Below are 14,055 nucleotides of genomic sequence, written 5' to 3' on the forward strand. Positions count from 1 at the left end.
GACAAAAAGAGTTTTCATACAAAATTGGTTAAGTGTGGCTTCTCGTGTGGACCCAAAATCGAAAAAATTTAATTTATTTAATTACAAGGTTAGTCTTGATAAAGATGGATTTTGGAATTGACTGCTCAGAAAATCCACCAGCAACATTTTTTCGTCCCGGTAAAAAATGCCACTCCTCGTTGGTAGCAATTGGTAAAAATTAAAAGACGACTCAAGCAACATATAAGGCGTTCAGCTGATAAGCTTCATTACTGCCAACACTGCCTCTCACAGCAGAATATCTGAAACTTATGCGGACGCAATTTGTTATCCCCTCGATGGTTAGTATTAGGGCTTGTTGGAACGGGTGTCCCATTGAAACAAATTCGAACCAATGTTCTGAATTGCGATGCAACAGTAAACACCCAAAGCTGTCAAATTAAATGCACTTTTATTTCAAACGCTAATCAATAGAGAGTAATGGCCTTAGAATTGCACTCATAAATATCAAAATCGAAATTTGGTATGTATATTCCTGGGCGCTCATTTCAGATCGCTAATTAAAATGAACGAAATCGGACTACAACCACGCCCACTTTTTCGATATCGAAAATTTCGAAAAACCGAAAAAGTGCGATAATTCATTACCAAAGACGGATAAAGCGATGAAACTTGGTAGGTGCGTTGATCTCATGACGCAAAATAGAAAATTAGAAAAGTCTTGGACAATGGGCGTGGCACCGCCCACTTTTAAAAGAAGGTAATTTAAAAGTTTTGCAAGCTGTAATTTGGCAGTTGTTGAAGATATCATGACGAAATTTGGCAAGAACGTTACTCCTATTACTATATGTGTGCTACATGAAAATTAGCGAAATCGGATAACGAGCACGCCCACTTTTAAAAAAAAATTTTTTAAAGTCAAAATTTAATAAAAAATCTAATATCTTACTGTATAACACTAATTATGTCAACATTCGACTCCAGTAATGGTGCAACAAAATATAAAGATAAAAGAAAACTTCAAAATGGGCGTAACTCCGCCCTTTTTCATTTAATTCGTATAGAACACTTTTAATGCCATAAGTCGAACAAAAATTTACCAATCCCTGTGAAGTTTGGTAGGGACATAGATTCTATGACGGTAACTGTTTTCTGTGAAAACGGGCGAAATCGGTTGAAGCTACGCCCAGTTTTTATACACAGTCGACCGTCTGTCCTTCCGCTCGGCCGTTAACACGATAACTTGCGCAAAAAGCGATATATCTTAACTGAAATTAGTTCACGTACTTATCTGAACTCACTTTATCTTGGTATAAAAAATGAACAAAATCCGACTATGACCGCGACCAATTTTCCGATATCGAAAATTACGAAAAATGAAAAAAATGCCATAATTCTGTACCAAATATGAAAAAGAGATGAAACATTGTAATTGGATTGGTTTATTGACGCAAAATATAACTTTAGAAAAAACTTTGTAAAATGGGTGTGACACCTACCATATTAAGTAGAAGAAAATGAAAAAGTTCTGTTCGTGGTATGATATATATAAATAAATTAGCGGTACCCGACAGAAGATGTTCTGGGTCACCCTGGTCCACATTTTGGTCGATATATCGAAAACGCCTTCACATATACAACTAAGGGCTACTCCCTTTTAAAACCCTCATTAATCCTTTTAATTTGATACCCATATCGTACAAACACATTCTAGAGTCACCCCTGGTCCACCCTTATTGCGATATCTCGAAAAGGCGTCCACCTATAGAACTAAGGCCCACTACGTTTTAAATAATCGTTAACACCTTTCATTTGATACACATGTCATACAAACACATTCCAGGGTTACCCTAGGTTAATTTTGGTAAATGGTGATTTTCCCTTTTTTTTTGTCTCCAAAGCTCTCAGCTGAGTATGTAATGTTCGGTTACAGCCGAACTTAGCCTTCGTTACTTGTTTTTAAAATGCGATCTAAAATTTGGTCCTTATTTTAGTTATTGAGTTATTACATACTTCTAGTATAAACCATTTGTAAAAAATTCCCAATATATACCCTTAAATAAACTTCTCCAGCTTTTGGCCAAGTTTTGCCATCAAGAGAAACTTCAATAATCTGTTTCATGGAACTACCTTGTTTATTATACCATGGATTAGAACAACACCACCTATATTAACACGCTTATATTAGCTTCACTTCTATGCATGTTTGTAACTCTCTATGCTAGGCGCGCAAAGGAAAGTTAGCAGACCCATCTAGCGGCAATTACTGAAGACTCGCGGCAGTGGTTAAATAAGTCGCTACAATACGAGTTGTCCTTAATAGAGGAGACACGTACCTCTGTTGGCCATAGTTTATAACCTATGGATAAATAGATGCACATTTTAGTGGCAACTGAGTATAATGCATATAGAAATTTAGCAGTACTAATTACCTGCGCAACAATAATTTGAAAAATATGTTTAGAGCAATAATAAATGAAAAATACTAGTAAAAAACCTTTGGCGCTTTCTGCCATATTTTTCGTATATCGAGCGTCCGACGCTTCTTTCACAATCATACTAGTATTTTCGTTTATTATCCGTCTCTCTGTTTCTACGCAAACTAGTCCATTAATTTTTGAGATATATTGATAAAATTTGGTGAGCTGGTATATTTAGGTGTCCGATTAGAAATTTGACGGAACCGGCTGGATCGGACCACTATAGCATATATCCCTCATACAACCGATTTTTCAGAAAAGATGATCAATTTATCAGATTGAAGTTTCAAACTTCACCGTACGCTTTCGTATATTGCACATATTGTCTTCTAAAAAAATGGATGAGATCGGTCATATATATAGCATATATCCCCCATAACCGATTGTTCAGATAAGAAGCTTTTCGTAATTACTGCCTCATTTTAACAGCTAGAGGCTTCACATTTCACCGAATGTTTACGCATAGAGCATTCGTTGTTGTCTGAAAAAATTGTAGAGATCGGTGGTATATATAGTAGATCTGTATATATATATATATATATATATATATATATTTCATATCTTATACAGCCGATTATTTGGATATTACGCATGGGATAAGATCATTGTTCAGCCCCATTCATGAAAGGTACATGGTAACATGGAATTGTTTTACACACTTTCTAAGATCGAGTTGTAGCCACGCCGTTTCCCAATAAAATTGGTTTGGTATTAGTTATTCCTGGAGGGTTTTGCTGATATTTAAAATTAAGCAAATTATTTGTCTCCAAAGTCTCTTTGATACAAATTTTAATCTCTATAATAGTTATACGCTTTTTGTTCGCAGCGTTCGTTTAGAAGTCGATTACCAACTTTTATTGCAAATAAATCGTTTTATTACATTTCTAAATTTATGTTAATACAACTTTGATAATCTCTACAAAGCTCAAAGTTTCATTAAACTTATTAGCGACATATGCAAATAACTAATACAGACATACTCGTACATACTTAAGTATCAACTAGCTTAGCAAATGAAAAATCAATTAGCGTCTTCAAATATTATACTGGCGCAATTCTTTGAGACTTTAGATTGGATACGAATGCTAATTTGAATTTAAAGACCGAGATTTCTTCGCTCTATATTTGAATTTGTTGTTTGATGGCTGTTTGTTGATGAGTTTGGTGTTATGCTTGTTGTTGTACAATTTGTGATTGTTGTTATACACAATGTAGTTGTTTTAGTCTATTTTTGTGTTATCCAATTTTATTTTTCTGCATGTAACTTTTATCCTTCTCACTTTTCACTTTTGCAAAAGTTGACGCCACAGCGCATTTTCCAAGGAAAGGAGGCAAAGCCTTTTTGCATAAACGAATTCTTGGAAAATGTTGCTAGTGCCACAAAGTAAAGGAAAAACTTGGAAAAACTAAGTTTATAGCTATCGCAGTTTTGCAAACGTTATTGAGTGAGTTTGAAATTGAATTGGAATATAATTTTTTTATGAAAATAACTGCAGCAGTAATAAGTGCACTACAAATAAATGTCAGAAAGGTAAGTGAGAAGAGCCATGACATGTTCTCAAAAAATATGAAGATATTAACTTGAAGAAAGAAATAAAATCTTTATTTACTTAAGTGGCCTTAAGGCGGAGAGTCCACCCAGACAGCTGCGAGGCAGAAGATCTGCGCGAATATCCGAGCGAATGCCCTTAGTGGTGAATGGGCTCTGGCTTTTTTGGCCATATACTTTCGCGAAGGCCTTCTTCTTGCTTATTTCACGGATTGTCAACGCTGTTTCGAGACAAAAGAGAACGGGCGACATAATGCCCCAACACATTGTGCTCATTCATCTCCAGAAGAGCATAAAATGGCACGATATAATTCTCCATCTCGCCTCTCGCTTACCAAAACACTAAGGATGGCAAACTTGGTCTCAACATCGGATTACTATAGCTATGACTCCATCCAAGTCAAGCCGTGGAGGGAGAGAGCATAAAACGGATTAGCTTAAAGATGAGAAGTTGTTAGCAGCGGAGCGCCAGCGGGAGTACCGTCAGACCCACGTCACCCACGCCTATGTAGAGCACTCCATACAGAGTAACAAGGCGGCTTTGGAAGGAATTTCCACTACACAGAAACTCAATGAAGTGTTAGATCTTAGAAACTGGAAACAAATATGAGCAGAGATAGTGGCGAATCAATGGGTGCAGCCAGCCAAGTTATATGAGAAGGTAATAATAAAGTTATTTGGTATCTTTTTTCAGAAGAAATCTAGAGCATTGTAACGAGGTGGCTTTGGAATGAATTCCCACTACACAGAAACTGATTGGGGGTTTAGATCTTTAAAAACTAGAAATAGATATGAGCAGAGTTAATGAAGTAAATTTCGAGCGCCGGACACCCGATGAATGCACCTGTTGAGGTAAAATGGTAAGGTAACAATAAAGTTATTTGTTGTCTCTTTCAGCAGAAATTTAGAGTATAGGTCTCCAAAAATTTAAAGTGATTGACATTTTGCACAGGCAGTAAGTGCACAATTGTGCTATTTAGGTTGAGTGTAGTGGGTAAACTATTTCTGTATTATAGAAGTTGGTTGGCTATTTCCTTGAGAACAAAAACACTGTCCTTCCCCAATTAAGAATAAGGCAACTGAGACAAAAGCCAAAGAAGCAAGCACTTACAAAGTTGGCAACAGTTTGGCTTTTATCATTTGAGCTGAGGTATAAGTTCTCAGCATCGCACTCGGAAGTAAACTTGTTGAAGACTGAATGTCTGGGACTCAAGGGGGCAACCTATTTTTTTGGAGCAACAAAACTTTCCTTCCACTAGACGTGCGAAAGCTGGTGGTCCAATACAAGAGGTAAACTTCCCCTGTTCAGCGGTTGCAAATCAAATTCCTCCCAATTTAGAATGCGGCTGTATCTGAGCCGCCGCCAACAATAGAAATAAGAACTCACAATATAGGTAGCACTGTGACTTTTGTCACTAGAGCCAGCGCAAAAGCTTTGAATATCTAGAAACAAACCATGGAAGTCTATAAAAACCTTTAAAAAATTCGGCGAAACTAATTATCGCTTTAAGGAAATTAAGATAAAATGATCTGCTTTCTTAATGGAGGCCTCCATTAGAATCAGCGCTACTGCAGCAGCAGCACACAGCTTATTCCACACCTCGTTAGCATCCTGAGACCCAGCTTACCTCAGTACATACACACAGTGAGGGCAAGTGCATAATTACTAGTTACACTGAAAATAGGAAAATGGAATACTCATTAACGAAGCCCTATAGGCCGATTAGACTAACCTCCTACAAACTTGAAGTTGGATTGCAAGGTTGGTGGAATTGTTTTCTGTCAGGAGATCGATGTCAACCACAAAGTTAGTTGCGTGATCACTGGAACGTCTACCAAACCGATTTGGCCGCAATTAAAGATACGATGGATGGGATGCATCTAAAACAAAAGTTCGGATACCAAATTTTAGTTTTCCGTTTGTTAGTCAAATAAACTCTGGGAACACTATGGACAAAATCACTTAGATCTTAATTGTTCGTTCATTTCACCCTAACCTAACCTAACTTAACCCAAACAAGATTGCTCACAGTCCATCGGTTTACATCTTTAAATATTTCAATTGCAAAAATTTCAGCTTTCCATTTTAAATTTTGTGCTCTATTTCACTGCAAGACACTTTTATCAGTTTACGTTCACACAAATATACGGAAAATTGACAGTTTGGCCTAGATTCTTAGCTCCATCTAAAAAGATTGTTCAAATTTGCATCGAAATATCAGAATGCAGTCATCAAATGAACTCCGTGCCGACATCGCTTGCTTTTCGAGTGCTTTGAATTTTATCACTTTTTAACGATCTATGTGTCCTTCTTTTGCATTTTTTACTGGCGAGGATGTGATTTTCAAAATAGCGCCAATATTTCTCGTTTATTCTTTTAATGATGCCAAGCATGGTCTGGTTGATTTTATATGTCGTTCATCTTCTAATCTGACTATTCGTTGTTATTGCCAAGAGTACATCAAATATATTTATGGCGTTGAATGTGATATGTTGTTGTTCTTGTTTTTCAATGGTTTTTGTTATTATATGTTTTTATTTTTGCCACAACTCTGCTTGATTGCAATGGGTTTTTGTCTCTTAAAGGATTTTCTATAAATGTTTCCCTTCATTTGTCTGTGTATAAACGCATTTGTGTTTGTGCTACGTCTATGATTTGTTCCCTCGACTCTGTTGCATGCAACTCAGCGTAATGTCATTAGTTTATGAACTCTGCAATCTCTATGCTATTTACTTACTTTTTACTTAAATTGGGGATCTAAAGTGAATTTTAAGCATATGGAAAGTATAAGTTTGTACAAACATTTATTAGTGAAAAAAAAAACACTAAGTAATGCTATTATTAGAGCAGAGCTGTAATACTGTTTTCACACAGAAACTTAATGATTTCATAACACCTTCTAATGAAATTGTAAATTTTTTGCTTTCACACACAAGTAACTGCTCGATTAGTATGAAGGATGAAATGTCAAGCGAATAAAATGACAATGCTATATGACAGACAATCATGGCGGAACGATACAAGGTGGCAGCATGGTGACATACCTACATACATAAATAAGAATTCCATGTACTTTGTTTTTGTAAATTCGATGGACAAATGTCAAAATCTTACTGCGCCGGAAGTTGATGTATCAAATCAAATAAAAAAAGGTTATAATAAGCTGTTCGATGCGGCTACCTTGTATCGTTCCGCCATGCAGCAATGACATTTACTTTGACAAATGACATTTTTAAGCACTGAACACACCAAAAACTAAGAAACTGAATGCTTCCAACAGAGTTGCATTGTGCTTTTGACTTCATTAGGCATTCGATTAGCTACTAATGAAATAATTATAGATTCGAATTTTGTAGGGAAGATTGAGCTCAATAAGCGTCTTAATATAGAAAACTGCCTTTATTATTCAATAAACCGTCTGTGTGAAAACAGTATAAAAGTGTGCAATCATTTGAAATTTTAAATCATTGATTTAAGAATGCTGTTTCTTCATTCTTTCATTCCTTGTTAAGGAATGTGGCTTAAAAGTCAACCCATTCTTCATTCAGTAGTGAGAAAAAAAGAATGCACTCTTGAACTCATTCGAAGAAAGAATGAAGTAATTGAATGAAACACAAACATTTTTCAACACAGAATAAGCATTCAAATGAATGCAACCTTTGCTGAGTGTGCACACACTTTTCTAGTACCAATCAATCATGAACAAAAATAGCAACAATACCAAGTTTCTCTGAAACCGCCTTACAAACATGCATAACTTCAACACATAATTTACATACGAAGTATTGATGTGTAGAAGAATATATGCAAAAGAAAGCAATTGGGAAAACTTTACAACAACTAAGGCATGACGTAGCTGAATGCGTTTGTAATCATTTCAACTATCGTAGGAGTGCGGGTTCGACTCCCACTCCCGGGAGAAAAGGCTTTGAAGAGATTTACAAGGTATAATCGAAACAGCTGTCGCATTGTCCGTCCTAATGTCACGTTGTTTAAATTTTTCTCAAGTTATTAAATTAATTATGAAAAATGTTGTACAAGTACAAAACCCGCTCAAATATCACATGGTTGCATTTAATTAAAGCCACTTCAAAATATCAACACAAAAATTTAGTTATTGACAGTGGGACCAGTTTTTTCGTTATTTAAATGGTAATAAAGCACAAAGAAGTTAATTGAAAAAGCATTTTTATTAAAATTGTTCTAAAAATTTAATATCAAAAAAAGCAAATGACAAATATTTCAACACCCCTCTTCCGAAAATTGTCATCGTTCTAAATAAGTGTTGCCAATGTATCATATAAAAGGTACTTGCATGTAAAAGTACTAACCTACATTAGATCGTCCTCAATTGGTGATTAAACAATTGAAGAAAAGGCAATTCATTATAAAAAGTTTTAGTACAAGTTCCTTGATGTATCCTTCTTAGCGGTATATGGTAAAATACTGTATCTCTATACTGGTCTGTGGGTTTGCAAATGCAATAGTAATATACTATTTTTCTCTATGTATTTAAAACTTGTAAAATACAAAAATTGGCTCCACAGTGCAACTGGTTTTTGGGACAGAATGATACCAACTTCAGATGAAAGATTCAGGTTAACCCCTTTTCTGGTCAACGGGTGCCTTACATGTGGATCACCACAAAAATTATCTTTTTAAAAGCTTAACAGAAACATCTGTTGGCACAGAAATTTCCTAGGATTTCCGTTGATAATTCCCTCAGTGGACACGTCGACTGTGCATGACGAAGTACTGGTAACGTAAATAGAGAAAACAAAAACCTATTTAAAAGTTTTCAAGTTTGAAAACTGGAAACAAATTTTAATGAATATTCCAGATCCCAGCACTAGTAAAGAAATGCTTTATAAGTATCCAGAGCTGAAAAAGTGCTATATGAAATTTAATACTCCTTTCCCCTCATCAGCATCAGTAGAGATATTCTTTTCAGCAACAACTATATTGAATGCGCCGCGTCGTGGATCCCTTTCTGACGAAAATTTTGAAAGCCTCTCTTAATGAAAGTTAATTCTTTTTAATATGGTTTTCTGTTGATATATTCTAAACTTTGTTAATTTTTTATAAGCGTCATAACAACTTCAATGTTATATACCCCTACATTTACCTCAAATTGCACGTACATTTGATTACCACATGAAATATTTGATGACGTGTTTAAATGTCGGGCAATTTTCTCTTTTTTATCATAATTAAATGGTTTCCATTGTGATACCTCAATCAACATTTACAAAATTGAGTATCTGGTATACAAATACATATTTTGCTTAGTACAGGAATCACCGTCTGGCCACAATGGCACAGCGTACATGAACTGTCAAAAATACACGCATGTTCATGGAAACGAACATGATGGGACGCCAGACGGAACATACGCCGTTTCGATTAAAAAATTACATATTTGATCACATAGATTTATAACCTTTTAAAGAAAGCATTCCTTTGATATACCTGTATACCTACTGAAGTATAAAAATATCAACTCTGATATAAAAAATTAGTACTGAATGGTAAAAAAGTGTGCAATCATTTCAAGTTTGCATTCAATAAAGAGTGGGAATGGTTCCTACATTCACACTCTATATTGAATTATATTTTACCATTCAATAACACACACACTTTAGCTTTGAGTTAAAGTGTTTTAAGCCATTCAGGAATGGAGATTTATAATATGCAACCAAAAAATCATAAATTTTTAAAAGAATGCTGAGAGATATATAGTACCTACTGCCGTCCTAATAAAGCATGTGCACGATTGAAAATTTTGCCATAAACCTTAAAATTTTTCTTCTACATATATGACGAATTTATTAATTTTTTCAAAATGTAGACCTTGTAAAGTTTAGAAGGAAACGAGCTCACATGACTGGTTTTGAATTGAAACGTTTTGATTTAAATTTTAGTGCCAAAAAATTCCATTTTTAAAACGAAGAAATACTCAATAACCTTTCGGTTTAGAGTCCAAACTTAATTTTTTAAATGTGAAGTCAAAAATATTAAAACTAAGACATTTCTTTTTAAACCCTTGAGTGTACATTTGAAAATTGGCTAAAGTAAAATTAAAACCTGCATAATTAGCGAGACATGCTCATATTGCGTTAAAGAATTGCTTTTATACTCAGTGTGCTTGCACTTTGATTGAATGACGTTTGGTTGTACAGGTATAAAGGAATCGAGATAGATATAGACTTCCATATATCAGAATCATCAGTATCGAAAAAAACATTTGACTGAGCCATGTCCGTCCGTCTGTCCGTTAACACGATAACTTGAGTAAATATCTTCACCAAATTTGGTACATGAGCTTATCTGGACCCAGAATAGAATGAAATTGAAAATGAGCGAAATCGGATGATAACCACGCCCACTTTTTATATATATATCATTTTGGAAAACACAAAGCCCCTGATTATTTAGTAAATAATACACCTAAAATGCTGAAATTTGACATGTGGACTGATATTGAGACTCTTGATAAAAATTAAAAAAAAATTTAAAATGGGCGTGGCACTTGTGATAAAATCAATTTTACAAATATCATAAATCAAAAATGGTTAAACCTATCGTAAAAAAATTCTGCAGAGTGGTTGCCTTTACTATAGGGAATGCTTTGAAGAAAAATTAACGAAATCGGTTAAGGACCACGCCCACTTCTATATAAAAGATTTTTAAAAGAGTCGTGGACGAATAAAATAAGATATATCTTAGCGAAAAGGAGCTTTGTGTCAATAGAATTTTACTTTCTAAATTGAATTGTAACATTAAATTGGAAAACACTAAAATTTGAAAAAATGGGTGTGGCACCCCCCTTTTGTGTCCAAGCAATTTTCCATGTTTCGGGAGCCATAGGTTAGATTAGGTTGAACTGGCCGGTCCATGAGGACCTCACATAGACTGATTGAGTCCGTAGTGTTACCAGAAGTTTTTTTTAACGACCAAACTGAAAAACCCTATCAAAAATCAGGACCTATGTTATAAAATAACTCCGTCCTCTTGGCAAATACTAGAAGCTTCCTAGGACTTAAGCCACTTGCTGCTTCTAGATCTGACAGCTGTATCACTTCTAATCGCTGAAGTCTTAGCCTGGCAAGTGCAGGGCACGAGCACAGAACGTGCTCGATCGTTTCCTCCTCCAACCCGCACTTCCTACATCTGCTATCACTGACCAAGCCTAATTTAAAGGCATGTGACGCCAGAAGGAAGTGTCCAGTCAGAATACCTGTCATGAGTCTAGAGTCCTCTCTTTTTAATGATAGAAGCAACTGTGTTAGTCTAAGGTTGTAAGACTTACACATAATCTTCGACACTTTACAGCCCTTTACAGAGTATTTTATGAGGGAGTGGACCATAGTTCTATAGGTGGACGCCATTTAGGGATATAGCCGTAAAGGTGGATCATGGTTGACTCTAGAATGTGTTTATACGATATGGGTATCAAATTAAAGGTATTAATGAGGGTTTTAAAAGGGAGTGGTGGTTGTTGTATAGGTGATCGCCTTTTCGAGATATCGCCATAAGGGTGGACCAGGGGTGACTCTAGAATGCGTTTGTACGATATGGGTATCAAATTAAAGGTATTAATGAGAGTTTTAAAAGGGAGTGGTGTGAAGGCGTTTTCCAGATATCGACCAAAATGTGTACCAGGGTGACCCAGAACATCATCTGTTGGATACCGCTAATTTATTTATATATGTAATACCTGCCAAGATTTTAAAGGTTTTTTATTGCACCCTGCAGAACTTTTTCATTTTCTTCTACTTAATATGGTAGGTGTCACAACCATTTTAAAAAGTTTTTTTCTAAAGTTATATTTCGCTTCAATAAAACAATCCAATTACCTTACCATGTTTCATCCCTTTTTTCGTATTTGGTATAGAATTATAGCATTTTTTTCATTTTTCGTAATTTTCGATATCGAAAAAGTGGACGTGGTCATAGTCGGATTTCGTTCATTTTTCATACCAAGATAAAGTGAGTTCAAGTAAGCACGTGAACTAAGTTCATTAAAGATATGTCGATTTTTGCTCAAGTTATCGTGTTAACGGCCATGCGGAAGGACAGACGGACAACTGTGTGTAAAAACTGGGCGTGGCATCAACCGATTTCGCCCATTTTCACAGAAAAGAGTTAACGTCATAAAATCTATGCCCCTACCAAATTTCAAAAGGATTGGTTAATTTTTGTTGGACTTATGGCGTTAAAAGTATCCTGGACAAATTAAATGAAAAAGGGCGGAGCCACGCCCATTTTGAAATTTTCTTTTATTTTTGTATTTTGTTGCACTATATCATTACTGGAGTTGAATGTTGACATAATTTACTTATACACTGTAAAGATATTAACTTTTATTTTAAAATTTGAATTTAAAAAAAAAATTTTTTAAAAGTGGGCGTGGTCCATCTCCGATTTTGTTAATTTGTATTAAGCGTACATATAGTAATAGGAGTAACGTTCCTGCCAAATTTCATCATGATATCTTCAACGACTGCCAAATTACAGCTTGCAAAACTTTTAAATTACCTTCTTTTAAAAGTGGGCGGTGCCACGCCCATTGTCAAAAATTTTACTAATTTTCTATTCTGCGTCATAAGTTCAACTCACCTACCAAGTTTCGTCGCTTTATCTGTCTTTTGTAATGAATTATCGCAATTTATCTGTTTTTCGAAATTTTCGATATCGAAAAAGTGGGCGTGGTTATAGTCCGATATCGTTCATTTTAAATAGCGATCTGAGATGAGTGCTCAGGAACCTACATACAAAATTTCATCAAGATACCTCAAAATTTACTCAAGTTATCGTGTTAACGGACGGACGGACATGGCTCAATCAAATTTTTTTTCGATCCTGATTATTTTGATATATGGAAGTCTATATCTATCTCGATTCCTTTATATATGTACAACCAACCGTTATCCAATCAAACGTAATATATTCTGTGAGCTCTGCTCAACTGAGTATAAAAATGGGTGGGATCGGTTAAAGACCACGGCAACTTAGATATAAAACAAGTTTAAAAGGTTTAAAAGGGTCGTAGACTAGAATAATAAGCTATAACTTAGCAAAACATAGTTTTGAATCAATGATATTTCACTTATCAAGTTTTATTGTAAGAGAAAATGGGGAGACATTTTTCTTTTAGAACGGGCGGTGCCACGTGTCATGTAGAAAAGTAATTTATCTGAAATGAAATGTGCAATTGAAGCTCACGCTGAGTATATAATGTTCGGTTACACCAGAACTTAGACACCTTTACTTGTTTTCATTGATATTAGAGAAAAATTACAAAGTTTACAAACGGCACTAGTATAAAGTATGAATGTTGGAGATTTCGAGTTCAATAATGAGCTCCCGAGAAACTAGCTGATGAAGAAATTCAGAAACATGTCCTAGTAATCATCGCCGTTTGTATACTTTGTAAAATTACAACATTAGAATTTAGTTTTTAAATAAAAATTTGTCTATATTTTAAACCATAGAATCTGAAATTATGACTTATTGGTTTGGATTTATATGTACAAAAAACTGTAATAAAAACATTTTGCTTATGTTTAGAAAATTCGTTTATTTAAAACATTAATAGATTCCCAAATGTCTTATTAGAGAAAACATTTTAATTAAAATGGTTGTTATTACCTCGAGTTAATTTCTTTTCATAAAATGAAACACTACTTATATCAAACGTATTTACATCACTGCTGTTTTTGAAGTTTTGATCGCCTTGTCGTTTTATAGGAGTTTGTTCTTCAAAAAAGAGGTATCAGTCATTGGAAATATTATTTTTAAATTTCGAAACTATAATTTTAACTCGAAAATATACAAAAATCGGATTTATTCTGCAAGAGTTTATAAAATTGAACAAAAAGCGGTAAGAGTAAAACTTTTTGATTTTAATTTTAAACTTTTCATTGAAAATTACACTTTTCAAGTATGCGCACCAAAATTGAAATCAAAATATCTTAGAAATTGCTTAAGGCATGTTCCATCGTCAAGGGTGGGATATTTATACGCAATATTTCGTCTTTGTTGAC

The 14,055-nt window shown here is 34.7% G+C and overlaps 1 protein-coding gene across 11 annotated transcripts in view; it reads right to left on the reverse strand.

The window, feature by feature from the left end:
- smog (G-protein coupled receptor 158 smog) overlaps positions 1-14,055 on the reverse strand; it is a 316,915-nt gene that overhangs the window by 99,267 nt on the left and 203,593 nt on the right. The window lies entirely within an intron of this gene.

This window comes from Eurosta solidaginis, chromosome 2 (assembly GCF_040869045.1).
Source record: "Eurosta solidaginis isolate ZX-2024a chromosome 2, ASM4086904v1, whole genome shotgun sequence".
Taxonomy (NCBI): Eukaryota; Metazoa; Arthropoda; class Insecta; order Diptera; family Tephritidae; genus Eurosta; species Eurosta solidaginis.